Source organism: Aotus nancymaae, unplaced genomic scaffold (assembly GCF_030222135.1).
Source record: "Aotus nancymaae isolate 86718 unplaced genomic scaffold, 86718_ANA_hifiasm-v0.15.2.pri h1tg000041l, whole genome shotgun sequence".
Taxonomy (NCBI): Eukaryota; Metazoa; Chordata; class Mammalia; order Primates; family Aotidae; genus Aotus; species Aotus nancymaae.
Window position 1 is genome coordinate 13,289,090 of NW_026988455.1, and position 14,403 is coordinate 13,303,492.

At 34.6% G+C, this 14,403-nt stretch overlaps 1 protein-coding gene across 4 annotated transcripts in view; it reads left to right on the forward strand.

Annotated features, from left to right (window-relative positions):
• RFX3 (regulatory factor X3) overlaps positions 1-14,403 on the forward strand; it is a 296,633-nt gene that overhangs the window by 99,779 nt on the left and 182,451 nt on the right. The gene's annotated exons all lie outside the window — the stretch shown is intronic.

Genomic DNA, 14,403 nt, shown 5'->3' on the forward strand with positions numbered 1-14,403 from the left:
CTTTTAAGCTTTTTCAGTTTCTTCACCTGCAGAATAGTGTAATTAATAAAAATATCTATACTACCTCTTAAAAGGGCTATTGGTTGTGGTGTTCAAATAAAATAATGTATGTAAAAATACTTTGTAAATGTTAAAAGCTGTATCTAAATTTTTGTTGTTGTTGTTGTTGCTGTTGTTGTTTTTTTGATATGGAGTTTCACTTCTGTTGCCCAGACTGCAGTGCAATGGCGTGATCTCGGCTCACCACAACAACCTCCACCTCCTGGGTTCAAGCCGTTCTCCTGCCTCAGCCTCCCAAGTAGCTGGGATTACAGGCATGCACCCACACCCAACTAATTTTGTGGTTTTGGTAGAGATGAGGTTTCTCCACGTTGGTCAGGCTGGTCTCAAACTCCTGACCTCAGGTGATCTGCCCGCTGCACACTCCTAAAGTGTTGGGATTACAGGCATGAGCCACCACGCCCAGCCTGTAGCTAAGTATTGGATGGTGATGATATTTATGACCGCAATTGGTCTTCATAGCTACTGTAGCTTTCTTATATTGTTCTGGGCTTCTGTGTTCACATTTCAGCTGTCATCTGTGTAGGGGCATTCAGTTTTGTGAACCATAGAATGCCCGATCAGTACTCAACCTGTGTATGAGTGTTTTCCTGGCCTTGATCATTCTCCCATGTGGTGAAAGCTGCTGATTGGTTTGCTTCATTGCAAAAATCTGGAAGAAGGCAGCACACATGGTGAGAGGTTTAATCTACTGCTTGCTAACTAAAGGATGGATGGAGGCTGGGAGGCAGTTCTGAGGAACAAGTGGTGCTGTTGGCCCCTATGTTCTCTCTGCTGCATTTAGCTAGTCTCCCTCATTGCCTTGATGTGCCATGATGACAAGCTTCCTTATAATTTTGAGAATGGTAGGAGGAGAACAAAAAGGTGATTGATTTTACAAATGCAGAAGTTGTTTAAATTTTACAGTTGACTCTCCATGTGAGTAAGCTCTGCATCTGTGGCTTCAACTAATTGTGGATTGAAAATATCTGAATGTGAAAAACAATAACATTTATTAAATATTCTACATATAACAAAACATCATATGTACCTATACATACATACAAATGTAATTAATCAAAAAATAATACAAATGAAAAAGACAGTATAACAACTATTTACGTAGAATTTACACTACAGAATTTTATATGAGGGACTAGAGCATCCATGGATCTTTGTATCCTCAGGGGGTTCTGGAAGTAATACCCTGCAGACACCACGGGAGAACTGCATGTTGTTAAAGGTACAGTAAATTTAATCATGCACTTAGCTCTCAAAACAGAAGAACAGGATAAGTTGATACTTTACAGACTTATTTGGTATTTTATTACCATTGATTCAGGTGCATGCTCATTTGACCCAGGTAAGAAGGATTTGTGTCAGTGTCAAAACGACAGAGCCTGCATTACAAATAGCAGTTTTTATTAAAATATGTATGTTTAAGATACTTACTAAAAATATACTTGTTTTATCTTAATCTGTCAAACATATAAGAGACCCATGAGATTATTTTAATTAAAGGAAAAACAAAAACTTGTCCTTTTGATACTTGGAAGAAATTATAAAGTATAATTTTATCAATTTGGTATTCTTTACAATTTGATAGTACAGCATCTATTTTTGTGCTTTTAGTAATGTATGCAGCATTGAAAGCATCGAAGTTGCACAAAATAAAAAAATGTGAAATGTATTCCACATTTATTTTGTTGTTTTTTTTAAACCAAATGGAAATTGTTTCAGTGCTGTACTGCTGAATGTTGCCTTTTAGCCATTTAAAATAAATTCATAAATAAATGTTTTATCTTTGAAAGTTAAAATATTCAAATCTATAGATTCTGGTTGAATGGAGCATATAATAAGAAATAGTTGAAGGCAGCAGGACATTAACAGGTAACTTTTGTATCGTCTCATGTGATATTATCAAATGTATTGGTTAATTCAAAAACACTCCATGTAATACATAATTTTCCATTGGATCATTGTCTCATGCTTTGAAAAGAGATTGTGCCAGCTTTCTTTTAACATTGGCTTTCAAATAACTTGAATAATTCTGTATTTTTTTAAAAACATGAATTTTAAGCAACTTATTTTTCTGTGATGTTATCCTACTTTAATTGTTACCTAATTAAAAAATTTCAAGTGAGTGTTTTGATTAATCAGCTTCAAGTATTTATAAATCAATGTTGTGTAAAAATGGTTATCATTTATTGAGCTCTTACCATACACCAGGCACTGTTGTAAGCCCACAGAAGCAGTAACTTGTTTAATGTTTATAATCACTGTAAGGAGGTAAGAACTATTTATATCCATTTTATGGTTTATTCTTATTTTACAATTGTGAAAACTAAGGCATTGCTAGTTAAGTAACTTGCCCAATATCATGAATACTCAACTGTGGTAAAGCTAGAGTATAAATTTAGGCAATCTGGATAGAGAATTCAGTATTCTTATTCATTGTGCTATGTGAAATATAGAAAACCTACAGATAAAGCACAAAATGCTTACATTAATCAGATAAAGGCCAACAAATACGCACATCTATTTTGTAAAATCTGTATCTGCTTTTATTAGGTGAAAATATTCATTTAAAAGAATGCAAAATATTTATATAATGTCACTACTACCAAAGACTGCTCATTTAAAAATACTTGCTATTATAAACCCTATTAAGCAAATCATATGTTCTTCCTGGAAATGTTTTCTATGTGAATTTTGTGAGTTTACAAATTTTGGAAACATTTCTAGAATTCTTCCTGTTCTAATATTTTATGAATCTATGATCCTCTTTCCTTTAATCTTAGTTGCTGAAATTGCTCTCTTGTAAAACTGTTGATTTGTTTAGTCATTTAATTATTTTTCTTTTGTTTTTCACCTAAATTTATCAAGGGGGTTCTGCACATTATCTGCGCATTATCATCTGCACAGTTGGTAATATGTTTTCATTTTCAGTCAGTTCAAAATACTTTCTATTTTTATTTTAGCCATGGGTTAGTTAGAAGTATATTATTTGCTTATCAGATATTTGATTTGCTTTATATTTTTGTTATTGATTTCTAATTTAATTTTTTTGTGATCATACAACTTACTTCATAGGATTTGAATCCTTTAAAATTCATTGAGATTTGTTTTGTGGTCAGGTATAATCTGTCTTAAATGTTTTGTGTGTACTTGAGAAAAGCATATATTCTGTTGTTTTTGGGTGGAATGTTCTATAAATGTCAATTGCTCAATAGATACTCTTCAAATTTTTTTTATATCTTTACTGCTTCTGTCAATATTTAAAAAGAAGTATAAAATATCCATCAAAAATACTGTATTTTACTATTTCTTTTTCAGATCAACTAGGTTTTTTATGTATATTGGAATTCTGACAATAGGTGCATAAACATTTAGGAATGTTATTTTCTCTTGATGAATAGACTCCTTTATCATTGTGAAATGACTCCTCTTGTTCCTGGTAATAGTTCCTGCTTTGAAATTTCCTTTGTCTGATACTGACATATTATATATTTTACATCATTTTAATTTTAATCTGTATCATATTTAAAGTGCATTTTTTGTAAACAGCATTTAGTTTGTCTTTGTTTTTTATACAGTTTGACAATCTGTCTCTTCATTCGTGTGTTTAAATTTTATTTAATATGATTATTGATGTGGTTGGATTTAAATCTGTGTTGCCATTTATTTATTTACTTATTTATTTAATTTTTTATTATACTTCAAGCTATGGGATTCATGTGCAGAATGTGCAGATTTGTTACATAGGTATACACGTGCCATCATGGTTTGCTGCACCCATCAACCCGTCATCTACATTAGGTATTTCTCCTAATGCTATTCCTCCTCTTGCTCCTCACCCCTGAAAAGACCCCAGTGTGTGATATTCCCCTCCCTGTACCTATGTGTTCTTATTGTTCAACTCCCACTTATGAGTGAGAACATGCATAGTTTGGTTTCCTGTTCCTGTGTTAGTTCGCTGAGAATGATGGTTTCTAGCTCCATCATGTCCCTGCAAAAGACTTGAACTCATCCTTTTTTGTGGCTGCATAGTATTCCATGGTATATAATGTGCCACATTTTCTTTATCCAGTCTTATCATTGATGGACATTTGGGTTGGTTCCAAGTCATTCCTGTTGTGAACAGTGCTTCAGTAAACATTCATGTGCATGTGTCTTTATAGTAGAATGATTTATAATCCTTTGGATAAACCCAGTAATGGGATTGCCGGGTTAAATGGTATTTCTGGTTCTAGATTTTTGAGGAATTGCCACACTGTCTTCCACAGTGGTTGAACTAATTTACACTCCCAGCAACAGTATTAAAGCATTCCTGTTTCTCCACATCCTCTCCAGCATCTGTTGTTTCTTGACTTTTTAATAATGATCACCATTCTAAGTGGCTTGAGATGGTATCTCAATGTGGTTTTGATTTTCACTTCTCTAATGATCAGTGATGATGAGCTTTTTTTCATGTTTCTTGGCCACATAAATGTCTTCTTTTGAAAAGTGTCTGTTTATCTCCTTTGCCCACTTTTTATGGACTCGTTAGGTTTTTTTTTAATGTAAATTTGTTTAAGTTCTTTGGTAGATTTTGGATATTAACTCTTCGTCAGTGGATAGATTGCAAACGTTTTCTTCCATTCTGTAGGTTGCCTGTTCACTCTGATGATAGTTCCTTTTGCTGTGCAGAAGCTCTTTAGTTTAATTAGATCCTGTTTGTCTATTTTGGCTTTTGTTGCCATTGCTTTTGGTGTTTTAGTCATGAAGTCTTTACCCATGCCGATGTCGTGAATGGTATTGCCTAGGTTTTCTTCTAAGAAACCTAGGTTTTACGTCTTATGTTTAAGTCTTTAATCCATCTTGAGTTAATTTTTGTTTAAGATGTAAGGAAGTGGTCCAGTTTCAGTTTTCTGCATATGGCTAGCCAGTTTTCCCAGCACCATTTATTAAATAGGGAATCCTTTTCCCATTGCTTGTTTTTGTCAGGTTTGTCAAAGAACAGATGGTTGTAGATGTGTAGTGTTATTTCTGAGGTCCCCCTTCTGCTCCATTGGTCTATATATCTGTTTTGGTAGGAGTACCATGCTGTTTTGGTTACTGTAGACTTGTAGTAGAGTTTGAAATCAGGTAGCATTATGCCTCCAGCCTTGTTGTTTTTGCTTAGGACTATCTTAGCTATATGAGCTCTTTTTTGGTTTCATGTGAAATTTAAAGTAGATTTTTTTAATTCTGTAAAGAAAGTCAATGGTAGCTTGATAGAGATAACATTGAATCTGTAAATGACATTGGGCAGTATGGCCATTTTCACAGTACTGATTCTTCCTATCCATGAGCATTGAATATTTTTACATTTGTTTGTGTCTTCTCTTATTTCCTTGAGCAGTGGTCTGTATTTCTCCTTGAAGAGGTTCTTCACATCCTTTGTAAGTGGTATTCCTAGGTATTTTATTCTCTTTGTAGCAATTGTGAATGGAAGTTTACTCATGATTTGGCTCTGTTTGTCTATTACTGGTGTATAGGAATGCTTGTGATTTTTGCACATTGATTTTGTATCCTGAGACTTTGCTGAAGTTATCAGCTTAAGGAGATTTTGGGGTGAGATGATGGGGTTTTCTAAATATACAAACATGTCATCTGCAAACAGAGACAATTTGACTTCCTCTCTTCCTATTTGAATGCCATTTATTTCTTTCTCTTGCCTGATTGCCCTGGCCAGAACTTTCAATACTATGTTGAATACGAGTGGTGAGAGAGGGCATCCTTGTCTTATGCCGGTTTTCAAAAGGAATGCTTCCAGCCTTTGCACATTCAGTATGATACTGGCTGTGGGTTTGTCATAAATAGCTCTTATTATTTTGAGATACATTCCATCAATACCTAGTTTATTGCATTTTTAGCATGAAGAGGTGTGGAATTTTATGGAAGGCCTTTTCTGCATCTATTGAGATAATTATGGGATTTTTGTCATTGTTTCTGTTTATGTGATGGATTATGATTATCGAATTGCTTGTGTTGAACCAACCTTGCATCCCAGGGATGAAGCTGACTTGATCTTGGTGAGTAAGCTTTTTGATGTACTGCTGGATTCAATTTGCCATCATTTTATTGAGGATTTTCACATCAGTGTTCATCAGTGATATTGGCCTGAAATTTTCTTTTTTTCTAAATTTTCTTTTTCTGTAAGGTTTTTGTATCAGAATGATGCTGGTCTCATAAAATGAGTTAGAAAGGAGTCCCTCTTTTTCTATTGTTTGGAATAGTTTTGGAAGGAATGGCACCAGCTTCTCTTTGTACCTCTGATAGAATTTGGCTTTTGATGCATCTGATCCTGGGCGTTTTTGGTTGGTAGGCTATTAATTATTGCCTCAGTTTCAGAACTTGTTATTGGTCTATTCAGGGATTTGACTTCTTCTTGGTTTAGTCTTGGGAGGTTGTATGTGTCCAGGAATTTATTCATTTTTTTCTAGATTTTCTAGTTTATTTGCATGGAGGTGTTTATAGTATTCTCTGATGGTAGTTTGTACTTCTGTAGGATCAATGGTGATCTCTCATCTATCATTTTTTATTGTGTCTATTTGATTATTCTTTCTTTTCTTCTTTATTAGTCTGGCTAGCTGTCTAACTATTTTGTTAATCTTTCCAAATAACCAGCTCCTGGATTCATTCATTTTTTTTTTTTTTTGGAGGGATTTTCGGGTCTCTGTCTCCTTCAGTTCTGCTCTGATCTTAGTTATTTCTTGTCTTCTGCTAGCTTTTGAATTTGTTTACTCTTGCTTCTCTAGGTATTTTAATTGTGATGTTAGAGTGTCAATTTTAGATCTTTCCTGCTTTCTGTTGTTGGCATTTAGTGCTATAAATTTCCCTCTAAATAGTGCTTTAGCAGTGTTCCAGAGATTCTTTTACGTTGTGTCTTTGTTCTCATCGGTTTCAAAGAACTTCTTTATTTCTGCCTTGTTTTCGTTATTTACCCAGTAGTCATTCAGGAGCATATTGTTCCAGGTAATAGTGCAGTTTTGAGTGAGTTTCTTAATCCTGAGCTCTAATTTGATTGCACTGTGGTCTGAGAGACTGGTTTGATTTACATTCTTTTGCATTTGCAGAGGAGTGTTTTACTTCCAATTATGCAGTCAGTTTTAGAATAAGTGCGATGTGGTGCTGAGAAGAATATATATTTTGGTGATATGGAGTGGAAAGTTCTGTAGATGTTTATTAGGTCTGCTTGGTCCAGAGCTGAGTTCAAGTCCTGAATATCCTTGTTAATTTTCTGTTTTGTTGATCTGTTTAATATTGACAGTGGGGTGTTAAAATCTCCCACTATTATTGTGTGGGGGTCTAAGTCTCTTTGTAGGTCTCTAAGAACTTGCTTTATGAATCGGGGTGCTCCTGTATTGGGTGCATATACGTTTAGAGTAGTTAGCTCTTATTGTTTCATTGATCCCTTTACTATTGTGTAATGCCTTTCTTTGTCTTTTTTGATCATTGTTGCTTTAAAGTATGTTTCATCAGAGACTAGGATTGCAACCCCTGCTTTTTTTTTGCTTTCCATTTGTTTGGTAAATATTCCTCCATCCCTTTATTTTGAGCCTGTGTATGTCTTTGCATGTGGGATGCGTCTCCTAAATACAGCAAACGGATGGGTCTTGAGTCTTTATCCAATTTGCCAGTCTGTGTTTTTTAATTGGGGCATTGAGCCCAATTACATTTAAGGTTAATATTCTTATGTGTGAATTTATTCCTGTCATTATGATGCTAGCTGGTTATTTTGTCCATTAGTTGATGATGTTTCTTCATAGTGTGGATGGTCTTTACAATTTGGTATGTTTTTGTAGTGGATGGTTTTTCCTTTCCATATTTAGTACTTCCTTCAGGAGCTCTTGTAAGGCAGGGCTGGTGGTGACAAAATCTCTTAGTATTTGCTTGTCTGTAAAGGGTTTAATTTCTCCTTCACTTATGAAGCTTAGTTCGGCTGTATATGAAATTCTGTGTTGAAAATTCTTCTCTTTAAAGATGTTGAATATTGGCCCCCACTCTCTTTTAGTGTTTAGGGTTTCTGCAGAGAGATTAGTCTGATGGGCTTCCCTTTGTAGGTAACTCAGTCTTTCTCTCTGGCTGCCCTTAACTTTTTTTTTTTTTTCATTTCAACCCTGGTGAATCTGATGATTATGTGTCTGGGAGTTGCTCTTCTCGAGGAATATCTTTGTGGTGTTCTCTGTATTTCCTGAATTTGCACATTGGCCTGCCTTGCTAGGTTGGGGAAGTTCTCCTGGATTATATCCTGAAGAGTGTTTTCCAGCTTGGTTCCATTCTTTCTGTCACTTTCAGGCACACCAATCAAACGTAGATTTGGTGTTTTCATATAGTCTCATATTTTTTGGAGGCTTTGTTCATTCTTTTTCATTCTTTATTCTCAAATCTTGTCTTCATGCTTTTTTTCATTAAGTTGGTCTTCAATCTCTGATATTTTTTCTTCCACTTGATTGATTCAGCTATTGATACTTGTGTATACTTCACAAAGTTCTTGTGCTGTTTTTCATCTCCATCAGGTCATTTATATTCTTCTCTAAACTGGTTATTTTAGTTGGCTAGAACCTTTTTTCAAGGTTCTTTGCTTCCTTGCATTGGGTTACAACATGCTATGCTCCTTTAGATCGGAGGAGTTTATTACCCACCTTCTGAAGCCTATTTCTGTCAATTCATCAACCTCATTCTCCATCCAGTTTTGTTTCTTTGTTGATAAGGAGTTATGATCCTTTAGAGGAGAAGAAGTGTTGTGGTTTTTGCAATTGTCAGCCTTTTTGCAGTGGCTTTTCCTCATCTTTGTGGATTTATCTACCTTTGGTCTTTGATGTTGGTGAGCTTCGGACGGGGTTTCTGTGTGGACATCCCGTTTGTTGATCTCAGTACTATTCCTTTCTGTTTGTTAGTTTTCCTTTGAACAGTCAGGCCTCTCTGCTGCAGGTCTGCTGGAGTTTGCTGGAGGTCTACTGTAGACCCTGCTTGCCTGGGTATCACTAGTGGATGTGATTATTGATATGGTTGGATTTAAATCTACTGTGTTGCCATTTTTTTTTTTTGTCCTATTCTTTGGTTCCTTTTTCCTTTTTTCTTGCCTTCTCTTGGATTAACTGAATAATTTTTATGATTCCATTTTATGTTGTTAATTGGCTTATTGCTCTACTTTGTTTTACATTTTACTCTTTCAGTGGATACTATATGGTTTACACTATGCTGCTTTAACTTATCACAGTGTACCTTCAAATAATGTATCACTTTATGTATAGTATAAGAAAAGCCAGTGATTCCCAATAGCAGCTGGGACAATGGGATAGAGGACCATACTGGAATCATATTTGGTGTACATACGGGAACTCTGAGAATGTCTCACATCAGATGCCCTTCTATTGGCTTTTTGTTCCTCTAATAAGAATACTGATAACATCCTTTATTTTTCTGGATGAGAACACTGAGGCTTAGGTTAACATGGCTTTAGTAAATGGCAGAAAGAGGCCCAGTATAGCACAAAATAATGAATATTGGTCTCTAAGTCAGGTACACCTAGATTTTTACTCTAGTACTCTTGCTTGCTAGATATGTGATCGTGGACAAGTTATTTAACCAATATAATGTTCATGCTAAAATATGGAGAATAATCACCTCATAGGGCTGTTGTCCCATGTGCTCATACAACACTTGATTTTTATCTTGGTTGTCAAAATTAAATGGGATAGTATTTATAAAGCACCTAGTTAAATTGTTTGGCAGGACTTAAAAAATACTTGTCATGTAAAGATTCTGGAAGTAATTGGCTGACTCCCAAGTAAGTGCTCTTATTTTACTTACACAGTAAATTATCTCTTCAGACTTTAATCAATCCTTACACCTTGAAACGTTTTATGCACATGTTAGAGAAGAAATGATTAATATAGCTGAAGTTACTATGAGTGGGTATGATAATTAAACCAAATAAGTTCAGGATTTGAAGAGATCTAGGCAGTAAATAAAACTTCAGGAAGGCTAGTGGCTGGGACATTCAGGAACATTGCCCGCTACCTTCTAGGAATTGATAGAAAGAGAGATTGGGGGGTCAGCACTGATGTAGTATGAGAAGGAATATCATCTTGGATTTCATTGTTTGCATTTGCAAAGAGGCAGTTTATATTATAGGATTAGAATTTATGTTAATGAGAAGGAGTTGGAGCAAGAGTTTAGAAAGTCATCATGATATACAAGTGAAAGTTGAAGTTGCAAAATATTATTTCAGGGATAGTGTGTACAAAAAAGAACACAAAAAGCAAAGGATATATCTTAGCAGACTAGTCGTTGTTGAGGAGAGAAGAGAGAGGAGACAGCCAAGGGGCTTAATGCTTTCCTCATCTTGGAATCTTTCCCAGCATCTAACAGCAGTGACCTGCCTTCAGTAATGGAGTATTTTATTGAATTTATAGTGGATGTAGGTCTTGATAGTTTTATTTTTAAATAGATCTGCAACTATTATTGTGACTATTATTTTTAAAATACTAGTTGTTGGCCCAGCCGTGGTGGAAATTCTAGTGGTTGGCCAGCCATAGTGGGTCACACCTATAATCTCTGTAGTTTGGGAGGGTGAGGCTGAAGTGAGTCATGATTGCACTGCTCACTGCGCTCCAGCCCGGGCAACAGAGCAAGATCCGAACTCTTAATATATATATGTATATATGCTGGTGTTATCTAGTGTCATGTGCTCTTTTGGTAGGGCAGCAAATATGTCTTTGGGTCTTTCAACTAGTATAAATAATAAAAGCTAACTCCATTGTGTTTTTAATTTCTCACTGATTTTGCAAGATCATGATTTTACTCTTAAGATTGACATTCTCGTAACTTAAATATTTCAAATATGAAAGGCAAATTTTTTTATTTTAACTTGAAAATACAGAAAACATTAAAAATATTGTAAGCAGACTAAAATATGGCAGGAACATAGACTTTACAGTCAGATGTATGTCCTGGTTTTGTCTTTTGCCAATGTTGAGCTCTTAGGAAAAATATTTGATCTTTCTGAAACTCAGTGTCCGATTTCAATAAAGTGCACAACCAACACACACATAATTTTCACATAAGGTTGTTGTGAAAAAGTGTTAAATTTAGTAGCAGATATTTGGTAGGTGTTCAATAGATAGCAGCTTTTAACGTTTTTAATAAGATGTAACTAAGAAGATAAAGATGAAAGAAGATAATCTGGATTCATTGGGAGAGTTTAATTTTTTTCTTTTCCTAATTTATTACTTAGTATTCATCCTCCCACACTGGGATATTATTGAAAAAAGCATAAAGGTTTTTCTCTTGCAGGTTTACTAACAGTTGTCAAGAGAACTGCTACACTGCAGAACTTAGCTTATATTTGCTACAACTGTCTCTACTCTAAAGGTGTTAAAGCAATGAACTGTTAGAATAAATTCCACATTCAGGAAGCATTTGTTCCTTGTCTTCAGAGCAAGACGAAAGAAACAGGGATGAATTCTTTAAAGAAATTTTGTCTAGGATCTGCAGTAGTTTTAGATATATTTCTTTATTGAAGTTCTTTTTTGTTGTTGTTAAGTTAAACATGAAAATGTACACACTCTAAATACTAAACGGGCCATTTAAAAATAAAAGTGTTCACTTCTTATTAACTTAAACAAATCATAAGCTATAATACAATGTTCCTAAAATATTAAACTCCCATATAAAAATCATTTGATTATGTATTCTTGAAAAAGAACATAAATTACCTAAATTATGAATTGTTTATTAAGTCTTATTCATAGTATTTCACAAAACAATTTACTAAGTAAATTGAATGCACTGAAAGAGTTCTACTTGGTATGCATTACATTATGCTTTAACAAGTATTTTAATATTCTCTTAGGAAGATGCAGATGTTTCTATTTGGGAAATTTGGATTAAAAGCTGGGACTAGTATTCTTAGGAGAGTAGGTTGAACTGAAAAACAATTCGATCTTGCTATAAAATAACAATTTTGTAAAAATTTCTGTGTATTTCTCGAAGAAAGAGGTTTTTAGGTTTTCCTGTTAAATTGTGAATATTTTCTATGTATAAAGCCTGTGTTTTAACCAATTAAAGAAGTGTGATTTGTTAGACTCAATATAGAACACATTAGAATCTTATTTTCTCAAGTTACCTATTCTTTATGGTTATTGATTTTTCTTCAGCTCCATTAAATAATAAACAGATTTTCAGCATTGGTGGTAGGTTTATTAATATTCAGTTTGGAAGAAAAATGAATTTACCAGTAGAATTGCCACCATCAATAATTTTTAAAAGTAGGAAATTTGCAGTTTTTTCCTGGTTATTCAAAGCTAGTTATAAATTTCCCTCTCTTTCTAAAAATAACTGTAACAAAATTGGTATGCTTAAAAAATCGACTGCATCCTGTTATTTTAAGCCACATGATAGCTTCTATTGCAGCCACATTGCATCTCCTAAAGCTACTCTGAGCTTCAGGAAATGCCAGCTTCACCTTTTGCACCTTTCTTTTATACTTTTACTTACATATTTACCTTAGGAAGATGATATTTTTGTTTAGAGCCCTCTCAAGAAGAAAAAATAGCCAACTGAATTAATATATCTTTATTAAATGGTTTGAAGCCTTTCTTTTACTTTTCTATAGGTAATTACTATTTATTTACTTAAAATAAAAATAGTTACCTTTGAGTCAACTTAAGAGCTCAATTTTATAATTCATAGTATTCCTTATAAAGTGGTATGGCAGAGCTTCGTTATGGATATTCAAATAGATCATGGCACTAAGCATGACTCAAGGTCACCTTGAAGACCTTTCCAACCTTAGAATCTGTGAGCTTACAGTTCTCTGAACATAGTCAGATAAAGTAATACAACATGATTAGTGTTGACCTTTAGTGGTCTTATTATAAGGTGGTTCTACTGTACTTTGGAAAGTACAAGCCAGGAATACTCAAATCAGATACTGATCTGATTTCACAGTAAGATTTGTTTTGAGACACTGAATATTTTGGCCATGTGGCTTACATATAAGTACTGAAAATAGCTTAGCTGTTGCTTTTGATGTCCATATTGTTTGAAATGGTGTGACTATGAGATCCTCTGGATAATGTTACAATTAGTTGTCCAGATGTGTGAATATAATTTCAAAGAAGAAAGTGATACAATTAAACCACACGCTGGACACAGCTTATATATGTAGAATATTTTGGAGGAACTGTTGTGTAGCCAGTGTTTAACTGTGGGGCTGACTAGGTCCTTATAATTGGAGGTGGAGGGAAGATGATAGAGAAAGGAACAAGAGACCAGTGTGGTGGCTCATGCCTGTAATCCCAGTACTTTGGGAGGCCAAGGCAGGCAGATCACTTTAGGTCCGGAGTTCAAGACCAGCCTGGCCAACATAGTGAAACCTCCTCTCTACTAAAAATACAAAAATTAGCTGGGTGTGGTGTCACATGCCTGTAATCTCAGCTACTTGGGAAGCCAAGGTGGGAGGATCACTTGAACTCAGGAGGCAGAGGCTGAAACCCCATCTCCACTAAAAATGGAAAAATTAGCCAGGCTGGTAGTGGGTGCCTGTAATTCAAGCTACTTGGGAAAATTGCTTGAACCTGGGAGGTGGAGGTTGCAGTGAGCTGAGATTGTTCCACTGCACTTCACCCTGGGCAACAGAGCGAGACCCTGTCTCAAAAAAGAAAAAAAGGAGGAGAGAAGGGACCAAGAGAGAAAGGGGGAAAGAGGGAGAGAGGAAGATGGATTGATTCACTGTCCTACATTTAAGAAAATTCTATTGCTGTCTTAATTGAAAAAGAATTTATTTTTTCAATGTTGAGTAAACTTTATAAGGAAAGAGAATGGAATTTTCATATGTAAATAACCTTTCAGTTTTATTTAGAAAACACCATCCTTATAAATTTGGTTTGTGAGAAAAGTGGTTCCATGGACCATGAGAAGTAATCAGCTCATATTTGTATGTGATTTTGAATATAGTATATAAATATTAGCTAACTGTTATGGTACAACAAGAATATCATTTATATTGCCTTCATAAGAAAGGCTCCCTAGAAACTATAATTTTTGAGTTGGTTATATTGGGAGGTGCTTGCTTTTACCTTTCTTTAATATTGTATTATAGAAATACTTTTATGTAAATTAGGCATGGACAACTTATTAGCTAGTAAAAACCAATAGTATGCATCAGATGATTAAGGAAATAAAACAATATGGTTGATTTCAGAGTTACATTTGTACAAAGCAGTTTTTAAATCTTTTTAAAAGAATTCATGAACATAATATGTAAAGAGGTAATTGCAAAACATTTTAACGTGGATAAATAGTACTTGTTGTGGAAAGCTTGTAAACCTG